This window comes from Lathamus discolor, chromosome 21 (genome assembly GCF_037157495.1).
Source record: "Lathamus discolor isolate bLatDis1 chromosome 21, bLatDis1.hap1, whole genome shotgun sequence".
Taxonomy (NCBI): domain Eukaryota; kingdom Metazoa; phylum Chordata; class Aves; order Psittaciformes; family Psittacidae; genus Lathamus; species Lathamus discolor.
In genome coordinates, this window is record NC_088904.1 from 1,036,459 (window position 1) to 1,051,252 (window position 14,794).

Here is a 14,794-nt window from a genome sequence, read left to right on the forward strand (position 1 = left end):
GGATACATGCAGAGGGGGACACATGCTGCCTGCAGGCAGAGGAGCCGGGGACAGGAGAGTGGTCACCCCTGAGGACCAGGGTAAGTGCTCCAGTGTGTGCAGGGCTGAGTGGACTAACAGTGATCTATAAGCTCATGGCAGCCGGTCTGTGCACAAGCTGCATTTGTAGCCTAATTGCGTGCAGCCAATCTACACGACTGACTGTGTCCCCACATGCCACCGGAGAGAGCTGAGCAGCAAATACGTTTTATCCGTGAGCTGAAGATGCTGTGCATCTTCTGAGAGGTCACTTAATGAAGCGATGATAGAGATGGGAGGAAGGAGCCATCCCGATGCCAAATCCCCATGAGTTTCCTTCTGCGAGTTAGGAAACCTTGCTCAGAGCATCTGCAAAGCCAGATGAAAATCAAGCCCCTTCTCGAGCAAGCAGCTTCAGGCTGAGCCAGGGCTTTGTGGATTTCCCCTCGTTAGGCTCTAAATTACTTCCTTCATTTTCCCTGTCACTCCTGGAGCTGTCTCAAGCCCCGTGGCTGCAGGCATGCGCGGGGCTAATCCTCAGCGAGCTCTGCTGTCTGCTGGCCTTCAGAGGCATGCGATAGACTCTGGTACTCGGGCACCATCCATCACATCCACTTGAGACAGCTGCCAGCAAAGCTCATCATCCCCTGCCCAAGTGATGCTCCCCTGGTGCCTGCCTGCCTCTGGGGAAGGCTGGTCCCTCCTCAGTGCCACCCAAGGGAATCGAGGCAACTGCTGAGAGCGGAGAGAGCCCAACGGGAGGAGCGGAGCCGAGTGGCCTGGCCCCAGGGCTGAGCTCTTCCTCCTGCTTGTGCCACTCTCACAGCACAGCCCCTGCTTTCAGGAGCTGGGGTATTTGCTGGCAGGATGAGCCCCTGCCCGTGTTTCGTGCCAAGGCACAGGGTCCGACAGAGGTTTGGGTCCAGGGGAGCTGCAGTCCCAACCGATGACAGTTTAAGTTGTGAAGTGCAGCCCCGTTCTCCCCTCTGAGGCTGGGAACACCCTAAATAACGGGGTGATACTGTCCCCTGCCATAGGAGGAACCTGTAGATCGACGTTCGGGCTATTTTCACATGGAGATGCCTGTCACATCGGGGTTTTTGTGCCTCCCCACAACTCTTTTTGCAGGGTCAGGCATGGTGCCCATGTAAAGGAAACCATCGGCTCTGACCCTAGGGCAGTAGTACCCTCTCTGGAGGGTACTTCAAGGTACCAAGGAGCTGGGAAGAGCCCAGGACCCGCCAGCATTGTCCCAAAGACCCCAGCAGTGCCAGGAGAGTGAGGATGCCACAGGAAGGGCATCCTGGTCAAACCGGTGGGGTAGGGCACTGGCTGCCCATGCGCTGCACCCCTACATCCATCCAGGCTGGATCTACCCTGAGCTGAACTCCCTGCTGGAGACAGATGAGTGATTGCAGCGTGTTTAATTCATAGCCCCACGTTTCTATTTCTGGTTGCTCTCAGGCCTCGCTGTACCAGGGAGGCACCTCTCAGGCACCGCTTTCCTCCTTCGCGTGCTTCTCTCCCCTCGGTGCGTGCCAAGCACAGGCCTGTTGGTTGGGATTGGGGTGATGCAGGGCCACAGAAGAGACAAGGACAGAAACCTGCTCGAGAGGGACATCCAGATGCAGAGGGACCACAGGTCCAGGCAGGGCTGCACGGCCCCACCGCAGACCTGTCTGAGCACTTTGTACCCCTCTGTACCCATCCTGTTGGTGCTCTGAGTGCTGGGCATCAATTCCCATTCTAAAGGCAGGAAACCTGAGACACAAGGTCACACAGGAGCACAGATTCGAGTTCAGGTTCCCCTGCACAGGAGGTAAGGCTGGCGATGAGCTTTTACAGGTCACATCCTGTCTTGAGCCTGTGCTCAGCCTCATATGGGGTTTGCGGTTCCATAAGTGGAAGCAGCCACTGCTGCATCTGCCCTTCCTCAGCAGCCGGTTCCTTATGGATAGGAGTATGCTCTAGACAGAGCACCCCGCACAGGGGCAGGTCATTCACGGCTGCAGAAGGGCTGTTGCATCCCTGCCTGACCTGCGGCTCTGCAGTCCCTCCTGCAATTGGCTTCTGCAGGAATCTCCTGGGCCAAGGCAAGCTGCAAGACACATCTCTTTTCCTCTCTCTTTCTCTCCAGCGAGCTGCTTGAGAGCAAAGTCACTGGCATAGCATAAATAGGGAGCACGCTGGGCGTCCGCCGGCTAAGCTGAATCCCCCTCCACCTCCTGCCGTTTCCAATTTGTAGCCCATATTTTAATTCCCTGCCCCACTGTTCCCTTCCTGCTCTCGTAAAAGAGACCGTCCTGCCCGAGCAGCGGCTGCTCGAGCAGCTGCCATTTGCAGCTAGATAATGATGAAGATACTTCGGTTCTCATTGGGGTTCCAACGGCAGGAGCCTGGCGCTGCTGGCACCAGAGGACAAAGTTGCTTCTCCTGCTTTCATCCTTTCCCCCCCTCACACACACGCCCTCTCTTTGACTGCAGGATTGGGTTTATTAATTCATTTATTCATATGGATTCGGAATCCTGCTCTGGTAGGTGCGGAGGAAGGGGAATATTCGCAGAGTGGGTACCAGAACTGCTTCTAAAGCATCCTTGTGCCTCCTGGGGTGGTGGTAAGTAAGGGCAGATCAGGCATGATGGAAGAGCATCCTTCCTCCCCACCACATGAGGCAGGGTTTGTGCTGGCAGGGAAGCCTCGCCTCGTCTCACTGGCGGCTCTGAAGTGCTCAGAGCATTGTTTCTGCAGGCAGAAGTCTGGGAGGGGAGAGAGGGAAAACCCACGGACATCACACAAGCAGGAACGGCCGCGTGTTGGGAAACACCCTGGATGGAGCATCCTTTGCCCTCCGGCTCCCTCCGTTACAACTGCATTACAAGAACCAGATCCCCCACCCCACAGCTGCACTACTCTGCATCCCTATGGGGCAGGAAGGGGGAAACCTGCAGACTGGTGAGCATTAAACATGCAACCACGAAGGAGGAGAAGTCCTTCCCGGGGCTCCTGCAGAAGGAAGATAGCTCCCATCCCTTGTGCGGTTGACAGAAGGCAGCCGGTCCTGCTAATGCTCGGTTGAGGGAACTGAAGAATGTGGTGCTCAGCTTCCTGCAGTTTTACTCGGTCCTCCTGGGGGGGAAGCGAGACACAAAAGGCAAAGGGATCTGGCTGGGGTGATTCAACAGTGTCAGACAACAGATGAGCGTTTTCCTGGTTTCCATCTCATCTCCTCCCAGCTATCATTGCCTTCAACAGATGGACAGGCATCAACGGGTACCCACTCTTTTCCTTTCTTCTTTTGCTGGCTCATGAGTAAATTCAACGAAACAGTGGGAGATTTGTTAGGATTAAGGTCAAATAAAAACCGAAAAGGCGATTGGATTTGTTTGATGATTGATTAGAGAAAATGCAGATATTTATTAGCAGCCAATAGGATAACTGTCAAAATGACTCTATATCAACACCAAAAAAAAGCACAGAAGATGAGTCAAATGTTTTCAGCATTGTGGGAACAAGATTAAGCCAAATACAATTGATGCAGCAAATAAAGATGTCAATGTTAACAGCTGCTATATAATTTCAACTGGTCAATCTCATCTCTATTTATTTATATCTATATGAACGCATATAGAAATTCTTCCGGGTTTTTTTTTTTTCCTCTCTTTTTAAGGAGTCCCTGCCAATTGCAAACGCTGTCAGTGCCTTGGGTCAGGAGCGGAGACATCTTGTCTGCACAGCATCGGATACACGTCGAAGACAGGGAGCAGCAAAGAGGACCCAGTGACATAGGGGCCTGTGAGACCCACTTCTGCCCCGCGTGCTGCCATGGACCCTGCTTCTTGACTCACTTCTCTCTGCAAACGCCTTTGCTTGTAAAGCAGTGCTTTGAGACATGCTTGGAGGAGCCCAGGCGCCCTTGGGTCCTGCTGTCTCTTGCGCTCACAGGGGCCCATCCCCAGCCACTGCCAGCCCAGAGCAATTTTCCCCTCTGCCAGCCCTGGAAAAGCACATCCATGGTGGCAGGGGGTGGCCACCCAGGGTGCTGAGCCTGCTGTGCAATGGACCACCCAGCCCTCCCTCCTGCAGGCTGCTCTCATCCTCCTCCATCCATCTGCAAGTGGCTTTCTATTAGCACAGAGCCATTGAAATTCAGGGTCGGGTTTGATTCTATATTGATCATTACCAGGCAAATTAAAGACATCTTTCTTCCCTTCTTCATGTGTTACGGTGCCAAGAGGCATCCCGCTGTTCGGTTTTACAGGCTGCTGCTGCCTCAGTGTCTCTCCTTGGATGGGAGCTGCTTCAGCCACAGAGCTCCTGTTAAAGAGAGATGCGTCTTTAACAAATGGAAGTGGATGTGGGTTTGGAAGGTTCATAAGGCTGTTGGTTAAGCAGAGGTCTGAGCTGTAGCTAAAGTCCAGCCTTACCGCGTGTATCCCCATCAGGAAGCATTAGAGCAGCATCTGGTGACTGCTCGGCTCCGTACAGAGGGTTCGGCTCTTCCCAAGCACAGTGTGGAGGCCTTGAGACTGAGATTTTACCTTCTCACCTCCCAGCCCAGCCTAAAATACAGGGATAAACACCCCCCCTTTCCTTCCTCATGGTTCAGTGCCCGAAGATCTCCACCCCTGGTGCATGCAGAGCTCAGCCCTGGGCATCGTTACTTGCAGGACCAGAGCACATCAAAACCAGACCTGCAGCTGGGATCCGCTACACCAGGCTGCGTAGACACACAGCAGAAGGCTGCTCCCTGACCTGAATCAAGCCCAAACCACTGCCTGATGTTACGGGTGTTCAGCTGATGGGTCTCATCTCTGCTCCCCGCTGCGATGGCTCTACCAGCCTATGTCCTCCCTGTGTGCTCTGGTGCTGCTTCTGAAACTCCCCTTCTCCTTTCATTGCAGATGCCAGCTTTGACCTTACAGGGAGCAGTTGGAGGGTACTCCTGGTGCCAATGTGAGATCAGAAGAGAAAGTCTCTGACAAGTCCCCCTCTAAAGTACCGGGACAACGTCTTCCAAATTAGTTGTGTTTATTCCTTGGCAGTGACTCATGCCGTTGATGTTCTGTCCTGTAGGTTACTCTAAAAACAGGAATAATTACACTGCTAATTGTCATTTGAATTATTCATTTTGTTCCCCTCTTCCTTTCTCCTGGAAGAGGGAGATGCATTGTCAGTTGTGGCTGTCTTTGTGCAGCGTGATTAGATGCTCTCTGTGCAGTGACAGGAGAGAACTCATCAAAGCCGGCTTCCAAAAATGGAACCAGGATGAGGAACTTCACAGGTTCCAACAAGTTAAAAACCTCTCCTGTTCAGAGACATCCATATGCACCGACATATACACATGGATACACACATATGCACGCACGCACCTTAATGAAGCATGAAAACGCACCCATCCCCACCACCGAAACGCAACCTTTTCCTCGGCTGCAGGAGAAAGCAGTTCCTAATGCAAGTGTGAGCGTGGGGCACGTGTTCGTGCGTGTTTCCCTCATTATCTCGTTTCAAAGAAGATTAAACCTCCTCCGAAGGTGGACGTCTTTCCAATAGGTGACTGAACTCCAGGGCTGGCTGGAGCATGAGGAATCCTCCCTGTCACAGGCGGACAAACCAATTGCGGGGTATTTTTCCCTTAGGAAAAGCATTGCAGTGAAATTACCGTTCTCTTCTTGATGCTAAAAACCCATTTGAATGGAGCCCGGCTTTCTTCTCACTCAAGCTGGGGCAAATCAGGACAAAGTCCAAAGATGCTTGTGACATGAAGGAGGTGTGAAGCTGATTGGAAAAGTAACTTTGGCATCTGATTCTGAGCACCAGATGGAAGATCTCAAGGTCAGGATAATACAGCATGGACTAAGGATGGAGCTGCTCAGCTCTTCAGCCCCTGCAAGATGCTGGGGGACATGTGCTGGGGACAAATCCTGTATCACACCTCATTTCCCTTCTCTGGAAGGGTCACTGGAGGTGGGACTCGGGGCAAAGCAGCCCTGAGCCATGGCCCCTCTGTATTCCCCCTTGTTCTGTGAGCGGTCCTGCTCCAAAGGCTCAGCCGTAGGTCCAACACCCTGACAGCCCAAATGCTCCTTTTCTACCACCGCTGAGCAGGGCTGGGGCTACTCCCGTTAGCCTGGCTCACCCATCACTACCTTCTGCCCTGTGGATGCACTAATGCCCCTTTCTTCTTCTTGCTCCAGTGAAGGCAGTGCTCCCATGAGCTAAGGTGTGCTTGTGCAAGGGAGGGACGATGTGCAGCAGCAGCAGCAGCAGCATAGATCCCCATTCACTTCACGCATCCTCTCCAAGCATCACCTGAGGATATCCATTAACTTGAACAGGCTTGTTCCTTTATCAAGGATTCCTTAAGAAGATCTCGGCTGCCTGGAAAGCCTCGTGTGTGTTTCAGACAATATGTCTGCACTTCACAGCTTTATTTGTTTAACAGGTCCGATAACAGCTCTGCCTATTGCAGCAAGAGCCACCCCATTCAGGCAACAGGTTCGTTCCTTTATCATGCATCAATCTAAACTGATTCCACCCCGGAGACTCTGGAAAGAAGGTGCACAGTCAGGTTATTTTTCTAACAGCTTTATGTTGATATTATGTCATGGTTTCGCTGTATTTAAATTACCAGGAAAGAGGACACCATCTCTCTCCCTGTACCATTATCCTTTATCCTTTGCTGAGACAAAGTCTGAGGAATGTGTCAGGGAAAGGATTTATCAAAGCCAACAATCCAATAGTTTTATTTCCTTCTTGTCAGACATAGGGCTCTTATTCAGCTCTTTTAAAGGAACCCTGAGTTTGCCAGTCTGGATCAAACCCGATCCCTGTCTCTAGCAGCAGCCACTCTTGTTGGCTTCCATGGTAGCGAGCAGATCCCCTGCAGCAGGAGCACTGGTGATAACCCAGCCAGGCAGCGGGCATCCTTCCTGCCCTGCGGGAAGATGTAGGTGATGCGCTGGAACAATGAGGTTTGTGTCCTCTCTGTAGCCCATCGATCGGGTGCCTTTGCTTCGTGCTATTGTTAACTCCAGAGGAAAGCAAATAAAACCCTGCAAGGTGCAGCAAATGCCACCGCTCTGATTCGGAAGCAGTTTGTGCAGACGTTGCACTGGGGTAAATGATGTTGGGGGTGGGTTTGATCTTTCCCATTATGACCACTGAATGTTAACTACCTCCACGTACAGTCAAACTTGAACAGTTTTAGTTTTATTTTGCCCTTGGCCCAAATGGAATCCCGAGACCAGGCATCCCACAGGTTAACAGGGAAGGGTTATGAAACCTTCTTGCCCCAAGGCCCACTTTGAAGTGGCTGCTCTACAAAACTAGGAAATACCTCCTGGCACAAACAGGGCAAACGGCGTTGCTAACCTGGTTTAAAAGCCCTTTTCCACCTCCCTCTCCATCATGCAAGCAGGATGCCAGGGAGGCATTCCCAGGGGATGCGGGGGACTAGGAACCCTGTCTTCATCTTTCCTGCGCTGATGTGAACATCCCCATTGACTGTCCAGACCAACACCAGAGACCTTGGTCCAGCGATGGACAGCCCTGGGCTTGGCCCAGCGTGGAAGCAGGGAGAGGAGCAGCTCCGTGGGACCCACTCAGACTGAAAGAGCCGTGCAAGGAAGGGGGTGTGGGGACGGGGAGGGAAGAGGAGGGAGAGCGCGAACAGATGGCTGGGGGAAGAGATGGTGCAAGAGGAGGGAAGCAGACAGATGGATGACAGAGAGGAGTGGGGTGAGTGACATAAGCAATTCTCTGCGCTTGTTCATATTTAATCAGGAATTTGCTGCTGCTGCTATTTGCATTTTGGCATTATTTGCTTCGCAGCAGCGTCTAATGGGGCCCTGCCAGAGGCCAGGGCCCTGGGAGCCGTGCCGATGCTCAGGGAAGCCAGTCCTGCTCCAGCTCCAGCAGCCAGGCTGCCTTTCACAGCTGGCACCCCTCTGACCCCAGGCACAGAACCGAAGGCACCCGCCTGGACCCATGGAAAGGGCGAGGGAGGAGATGGGGCAGCGGCTCCTCCACCTCTGCCCCTCATGGGCACTGCATAAAGCATAATGTCTTGCCACATTGACATATCTGAGGCTGATGATGTCTTAGGCCAGTCCTGGGAGGAATAATAAGAATAATCATTATTATTTGTCACATCTAATCCAACCTTATATCCTGTGGGATCTCAAAGCCTGCTAATAGAGAACAGGGCCAATTCTGCTCAACTCTGCCACCTGCGTCCTGCTCCTGAAGGCAGGATTTACACTACGGTGCACAAACCTGTAGATCCCTGGGTAAAAATAGCAAAATAGCCTCAGCTCCTTAGCTTCCACTGCAGGATGGAAGATGAGGCGCAAAGTGGGTGATTTGCCTTGAAGGAAACGAGTGGCAAAATGCAAGCGTTCCCATTCTAGTTTTGCATCTTACTGGAAATTAAAGCTGCCCAGTACTTTATGAAGAGGAAAGATAAAGGAGGGGAGAAGTGATTGAGGGAAATGAGGGAGGATGGGCTTTCCAAAGCGAAGCTCAGGTGCGACGGTTCTTGCATAACAGTTAAGTCAAAACCGCCCTCTTCTCTTTTAAGTGTGTTTTAAAGCAATTCAGTGATTTCGGGGTGAGTGCGAGACAAAAGCCTCTGAAAACCTCTCCAGTTTTCTTTTGCTCTGTTTTTTAATTGTAATTACAAAACTGTCCCATTACCATATTGCGATGCGGAGCCTTTCAAGTAATGAGAAATTCAAGTGAAGCCTTGATTACTTCCCCTGAGAACAAAATGTGATGGGGAGGACAGAGGAAGGGGGGGGGTGGGGAGATACAGACAAGTTTTATAATAATAAAATAAAGACAAAAATTAATCGTGGCTCCATTAGTGTTAATACAAATGCTTTGTGACTCACCTCAATCATTTTACATTATTTAATAACAGAAACTCATTATTTCCTTGGAGAATTAGATACAGGCTGTTTGGGGGGGGGGGTTGGTTTTGTTTTTAAAGTAACATGGCAACTGAAAACTGGATTTTAGCTGCAGTTAGAGCAGGGCAAGGTGAGGTGGTGGCAGAGGTTGCCTAAAGAAGTGATAAATGCTCCATCCCTGGCAGCGTTCAAGGCCAGGCTGGACAGAGCCTTGAGCATCCTCATCTGGTTTGAGGTATCCCTGCCCATGGCAGGGGTTGGAACTGGATGAGCTTCCATGTCCTTCCCAACCCCTCTTTTTGTAACCCCCACCCAGCTATTACCCTTCTGGGGCTTGGTGTGCTCCAGGTGCCTGGGGAGGGCATCAGCTGATGGGCTGTGGTGGTGATTGCCTACTTCAGGTGGTCCAAGGAAGGGGAGAGATGTTCTCCTGCTTCCCTGGGGAGGTCTTGCAACAGCTCAGCCCATCGGTCGGCTTTTGGTGGCGTGTTGGCTTTGCAGAAGCAGGAGGAGGTTCAGCTGCTGGTGTCTGTGCTGGGTGTCTGGTCTGAGCAGCAGGACCCCCGGGGCAGTGAGTGGCATGGACCGGCGCTGTCATCCAGGCACCTCTGCCAGACGTGCCCTTTCCCTCTGAAGCAGCATAGTAGCTTTTTAAGCTGACCTCACATCTGTCTCTTGTTCTTCAGTCTCTCTTGCTTTCTCTCTTTATGTTTGCAGAGATGGGGCTGCGCTCATTAATGTTCCTCCTTTGGAAGTGGCTTTTACAGTTGTTGCAGTCTGCCTGGAGGCTGGTGTGAAAAGGTTGTCTCTGCATGGAAAAGGTATCCCCAGAATGAAGCAAGGTGCCTTGCTCCTGAGAGGGTGAATAGCTCCTAAAAGGAATACAGAGGCCTTCCTCCGAGTGTGCTTGGGGATCCTCCAGTGATGTCAGTGGTCCAGCGTGAGCCAGCGTATCACTGCTCTGGGATAGCAGGTATGTGGCAAGATGTATGCTCTGCATCCAGGCTGCTTCCCTTAGCCCGTGCCCACCCTGCCCGCTGCCTGGCTGCGGGATAGCATGGGGCTGTGTGTGTGCAGGCTCCTCGCTGGGAGGCCAGTGGCCTCCTCTATGCAAAGGCTGCGTGAGTATAAAGGGACCAGAGGCATCTCCCAGCGTGGAAAGTGAGCAGCACAAGGGTGCTCCCTACTGATTCAGCTTTTCAGGCTGAGGGAGCTCATCTGCGCCTGAACTGCAGAGGTTAATGGGGATTGTGCTTGCTAGAAGGCAGGTTTTAAACCAGAAGGTTCTGTGCTACCTGCACACACCCGGTGAATTGCAAGGTAAAGGGATTACATGCAGCTTAACCTGGAACTCCGGCTCTGGGAGCAATTAAACTCCAGCAGTTCCACAAGGGTGGAAGTTCAGGCTGAAAGCACTGCCTCCTTTGCGTTGCCATGTTGCCTTTTGCCAGCGAAAAGGAGCATGGATGGTACCTGTGGCTGAAACAGCTTCCGCGGAAATTCATTGCATGGGAAGACGACAGAGCCCTGTTTTGGCAAAGCTGCTGCTGAAGGGAACCTGCTGGGGTCCTTGGAAAAGGGCTGCTCCGGGATGCTGGGATAACCCCCTCCTTAGCTGTCGAACTGCTGGTCCTGCGTCCCAGGGAGGGGCCTTGGTTGTCTGACAACTGCGGTGCTCAGGAACCAGATGGATCTGCAGCTGATTCCATCTGTTCCACCCCTCCATTCTTCTGTGCCTCAGTTTCCCCATCTGTGAAATTGGGATAGTTCATCTAAAACAAATGCACTCTTATTTAAAGTGCCACAGTACCTGATGGGAAAGCACTGCTTCCTGAAAACTTATCCCTCCATTTGAAGAGGTTAAATACATTTTCTACCAAAACCTGTGAAAACAGGATTTCTGCGTCAGAGTCACTTGTGAGTGTTGACTTCACATCTTGAAATGACCTTGCACTTGAAACTGAAACTCTTTATATCATGAGCATCTTCCTGGCCCCTCAGGTACTGCTGCCGTGGGGTCCTGCGTGCTTTATGTGCTCAGGCCAAGACCCAGAGGGATTATTCCTCTCGCCTCATCGTGAGGAGCTGAAGGACAGAGGGGAAGGTGATCTTGTGGGGAGCTCAGCTTCTGGACCAGGGCGCTGGGAGGGAAGCGCCGACTTCCCCGTGCCTCAGAGCAGTAGTTTGGAGAAGGGAAAACTCCCCCTCCTTTTTCCCTAGGGAGAGACCTGCTGCTCAATCCAGCTGCGGGGACCGTGATGTGTCACCATAGGAGTGGAAGCCGGGGGAGCTCCTGCCAGCCCAAGGGCATCCTGGGGACCCCTTGCTTGCATCCGTTCACCTGAGCCCCTGTCATTGCTCCGGCTGCTTGTGACAGGAGGAGTGGAGGAGGCGGCGGAGGCAGCCGGGACACCGGAGTCTGCGCAAAGTTAACTTTTCCAATTGCAGTCGAGCGCTCGGTTCTTCTGACCCAATTTCACACTCCAAGGGTTAACTGCTCTCGGTGGTACAGCCGGCCCTCCAGTGAGTGCAGCCAGACAATGCCATTTAAGTGAATATTCCTAGCCTACAGAAGTCCTGGAGATAGCTCCATCTTGCTCACAGTAGGTGTTACATTAGCTGCTCAAACCATATTCCAGTAAATTAGAGCTGGGCTGATTTAGACAATCACTGGGTCATTCTTTCCTCCAATTCCCAGTCTCACACAGAGATAACAGCAGCTAGGGGAAAGCAGGGAGGTGGACGAATAGCAGTTTGCTTGCTTATTAGGGGTTAGATGCAGTCTTGAGTCTGTGATTTGCAGAACATGACTGATACCAGCAACAAAAGCCTCCAAGTTAAATGATGCAGTATTTGTTTCAGGTCTAATAAAGACGCTTAAACAAACGCCAGGCACTTTTTTCCTTGGAGGCAAGTCAGTGTATTGAAATGCCTTTATAAACCAGAAAGAAACCTATGGGGAGCAGATGCTGGGGGTGAAAGGGACACATAGGGAAGCATGGCCAGAGCGTTGGCCAGGGTGTCAGGCCACCTCGTCAGTGGTGGCTGACTAGGAGACATTTGTATGCCTCTTCATACCCCCTAGCTAACATGAAGCAGTATGTTTGTACATCACCGAGTGCCAGAGGAACCCGATTTTCATTTGCCCTGTGAATGCAGCACTAAAGGGCTGTTATTAGAGTGCTCTGACCTGCTTGTGTCAGCTGGAGAGGAAGCTGGAGAGTTTACAGCCCTTTTACCTTGGTATTTGATTTCAGTCAGAAACGTGTGCTATGTTCTTCAGGAACTGTGCAAACTGACATCGGAAGTGTTGTACCAAAGAGTTCTACACGTGGTCAGAGGCCTTTTCGGACCCGGTTTAAGCCCAACAAAATCTTAAGTGGGTTCTTAAAGACGAGACCCTGCCTTCGGGTCTGTGAGCGAACAGATTGCTTGCAGCTGAGCTGCCGCAGCGCCGTGCAGAGTATGGAGAGGGGCTGATGCTGCTCCCCAAAGCAGCCAAGCCATGGCCTCTTTCACATCGTAACGTCCCTGGCAGCGTGAAAATACAGCGTGGATGCTCTGAAAGGCAGCGACTGCAGGTGTGCAACAGCTTCAAGGGATTAAGGAGTGGGAGGAAGCAGCAGAAGACAGGAGCCAAGGTGATGTGCAAGGGCCTGTGGTTTAAAGGGACAAAGGCTGTTTAGCTCTGGAGGATCACTCGCTCCTTCCCTCGCTGGTTTTGCTTCTGGTGTGAAATGCTCTGTTTCTGAAGGTGTGTCCAAGGCAGCAGCTGCTCCGAGCTTCAGCATACAAATAGAAAAGGCACCACAGAGAATTATTTCTCTATTCCCCTCGCTCTCTTGAAAGCTCACTGTAATGATGTTGCTATGATCTAGGCCTCTATATTACGTGCCTTAGGTAACGCAGACTGATGTATAAATACCTGAGTATATTGCACCTGAAAGACCTTTTGAAAACTCAAGGGGAAAGAGAAATTGTGGGATCCAATCTATCACCCCTGAGGGAGAAAATTAGCCCCTGGGTAGTGCTAAATGATACAGCAGCATTTGGATGCTGAAGGAAGAGAGCATCATTTCTGAAGTGGGTCAGTTCTGCCCTGGGGGAGGACTGAGGCTGGGTGGGATCCAGATCTGAAGCCCCAGTCCTTGCCATGCCACCCTCGTGGGACATCACAGGATCTCCTTAAATCCTGGCTGTATTTATGTAGCCTGCAGCCCTCTTTGCTCCGGTGTTGAGTGCTGTGTGAGATTAGACTAACATGAATGCAAGCCTTCGGGACCAGGTAATCAAAGAGCAATAGGGACTGTGTTGTCAGCAGGCACTGAATCAAATCAAGGTTTTACTGGAAATAATGGAGGAACTCTCACACCCTGCCGATGCCCTGAGCATTTTCGGTTGTTCAGGGTAGAGACTGAAGCCTTCTCCCTTGTTTCCTTATGCTCTTCTGCAGAAAGCGTTCAACGCAATGTGTGTGACATTGCTCCTTAGCTGCCTGCTGTGCCTGGCTCTCGTGGTGATCTCTGCTAGCCTGGTAACTCATGTTTTAACCATGATTATAAAGGTGCTTGCTACAACCTGGCTGTAAAGTAAAGGAGTCCTTCCTGGAGTGATGCTTAACACTGACAGACGTGGTGGTACGGTTTGCTTGTGGGCAGCAACAGTTGTGCAAGGGACTGGCTGGACCCTCAGGCTTTCTTCTCTGCGACTCCTCAACTTGCGTGGCTACTCATGGGCTTGTAAAATCCTCCAGTTTTGAGCTGGAAGCATTTCGTTTTCTGCTTGTTTTGCCATAGTAGAGACCCGAGGTCCAGGGCATGGAGGATCAAGAGCTGTTGCACTCGGAGCTCCTGTGAAATGGGGACATCTGGGTCGTAAGCCCAGTGCGGTGGAAGATGCAGTTCCCTGGGGCTTTGCACTGATGTGGATCTCCAGAGGCACCATTTCCCTGTGTGCTGAGCCCTGCTGACCCTGAAGAGCTGTGCTAATGGAAGCTTCCAGGGATTAGCATGCTCACAAGGAGGTTCTGGGTGGCACAGCAGCATCGATTTGGGAGCAGCCCTTGTAGCAGAACTGGGAAGCACGGATGTAGCCAGAACTGCATTAACTGGTGACAAGCGCTGCTTAGCATCCTGTATAATTACTACGAAACTCATTGGCACAGGGAGCCACTGAGGCCAGGCACTTAGCAAGAGTCACCAAAGGGGTGGACACTGCTAAGGATGGCAAAAGTGTGTAAAACTGGTGGTTGATGATGATAAACGTTGCTGCAGGTTTATTAAACCACACATTTAAGCCAGTCTCTTCTTGGTACTTAACGTGAGGAGGAGAATGAGCAGACAGACCTTGGATCTGATGCACTTTGGCAGCTCCTCCGAGGGGCAGGGTGTTTGACAAGGAGCTGATCCTTGTGCCTTTGGCTGTGGCAAACAAATCTCCGTAGTTTGTGAACAGTAAAAGTGGGAGCACAAAGGTGAAACCGGTTTTCTTCCCCCTAAAGAGGAATACATTTCCCAGATCATTACTTTTTGGGTTCATGCTCTGAGGGTTTCTCTCCCTGGGAAGATTTTTACAGTAGATTGAATCTGATCATTGAAAAACTCATCCAGAAAACAGGTTAGACGCAGCTATGGAATGCCTCCGTTCCTCCCTGCTTCCCCGGCCTTACCCAGAGAGGGAAAAGCTGATGGTGGATTTAGTAGGGTTTAAGTCTCATTTACTGCCCGAGTGAAGTCTCAGGCCTCTTTGGAGATGGATTCATCTCTAGAGAATGGGGTCTTCTCATTTCCTGCTTGAGGTGAGTGAATGGCCAAGGCTTGCATTTTCCAACTGAAGTTGGGGTTTTCTCTTGTGCCTCCCAAGCTTC

General features: G+C 51.5%; 1 long non-coding RNA gene across 1 annotated transcript; it reads left to right on the top strand.

Annotated features, from left to right (window-relative positions):
- The first annotated feature begins 9,375 nt into the window (after positions 1–9,375).
- LOC136024483 (uncharacterized) lies at positions 9,376–13,564 on the top strand. The gene is made up of 3 exons (XR_010616837.1): positions 9,376–9,499; positions 9,646–9,901; positions 11,149–13,564. It is a non-coding gene; the product is annotated as an uncharacterized LOC136024483 (long non-coding RNA).
- The last annotated feature ends 1,230 nt before the right edge of the window (positions 13,565–14,794 follow it).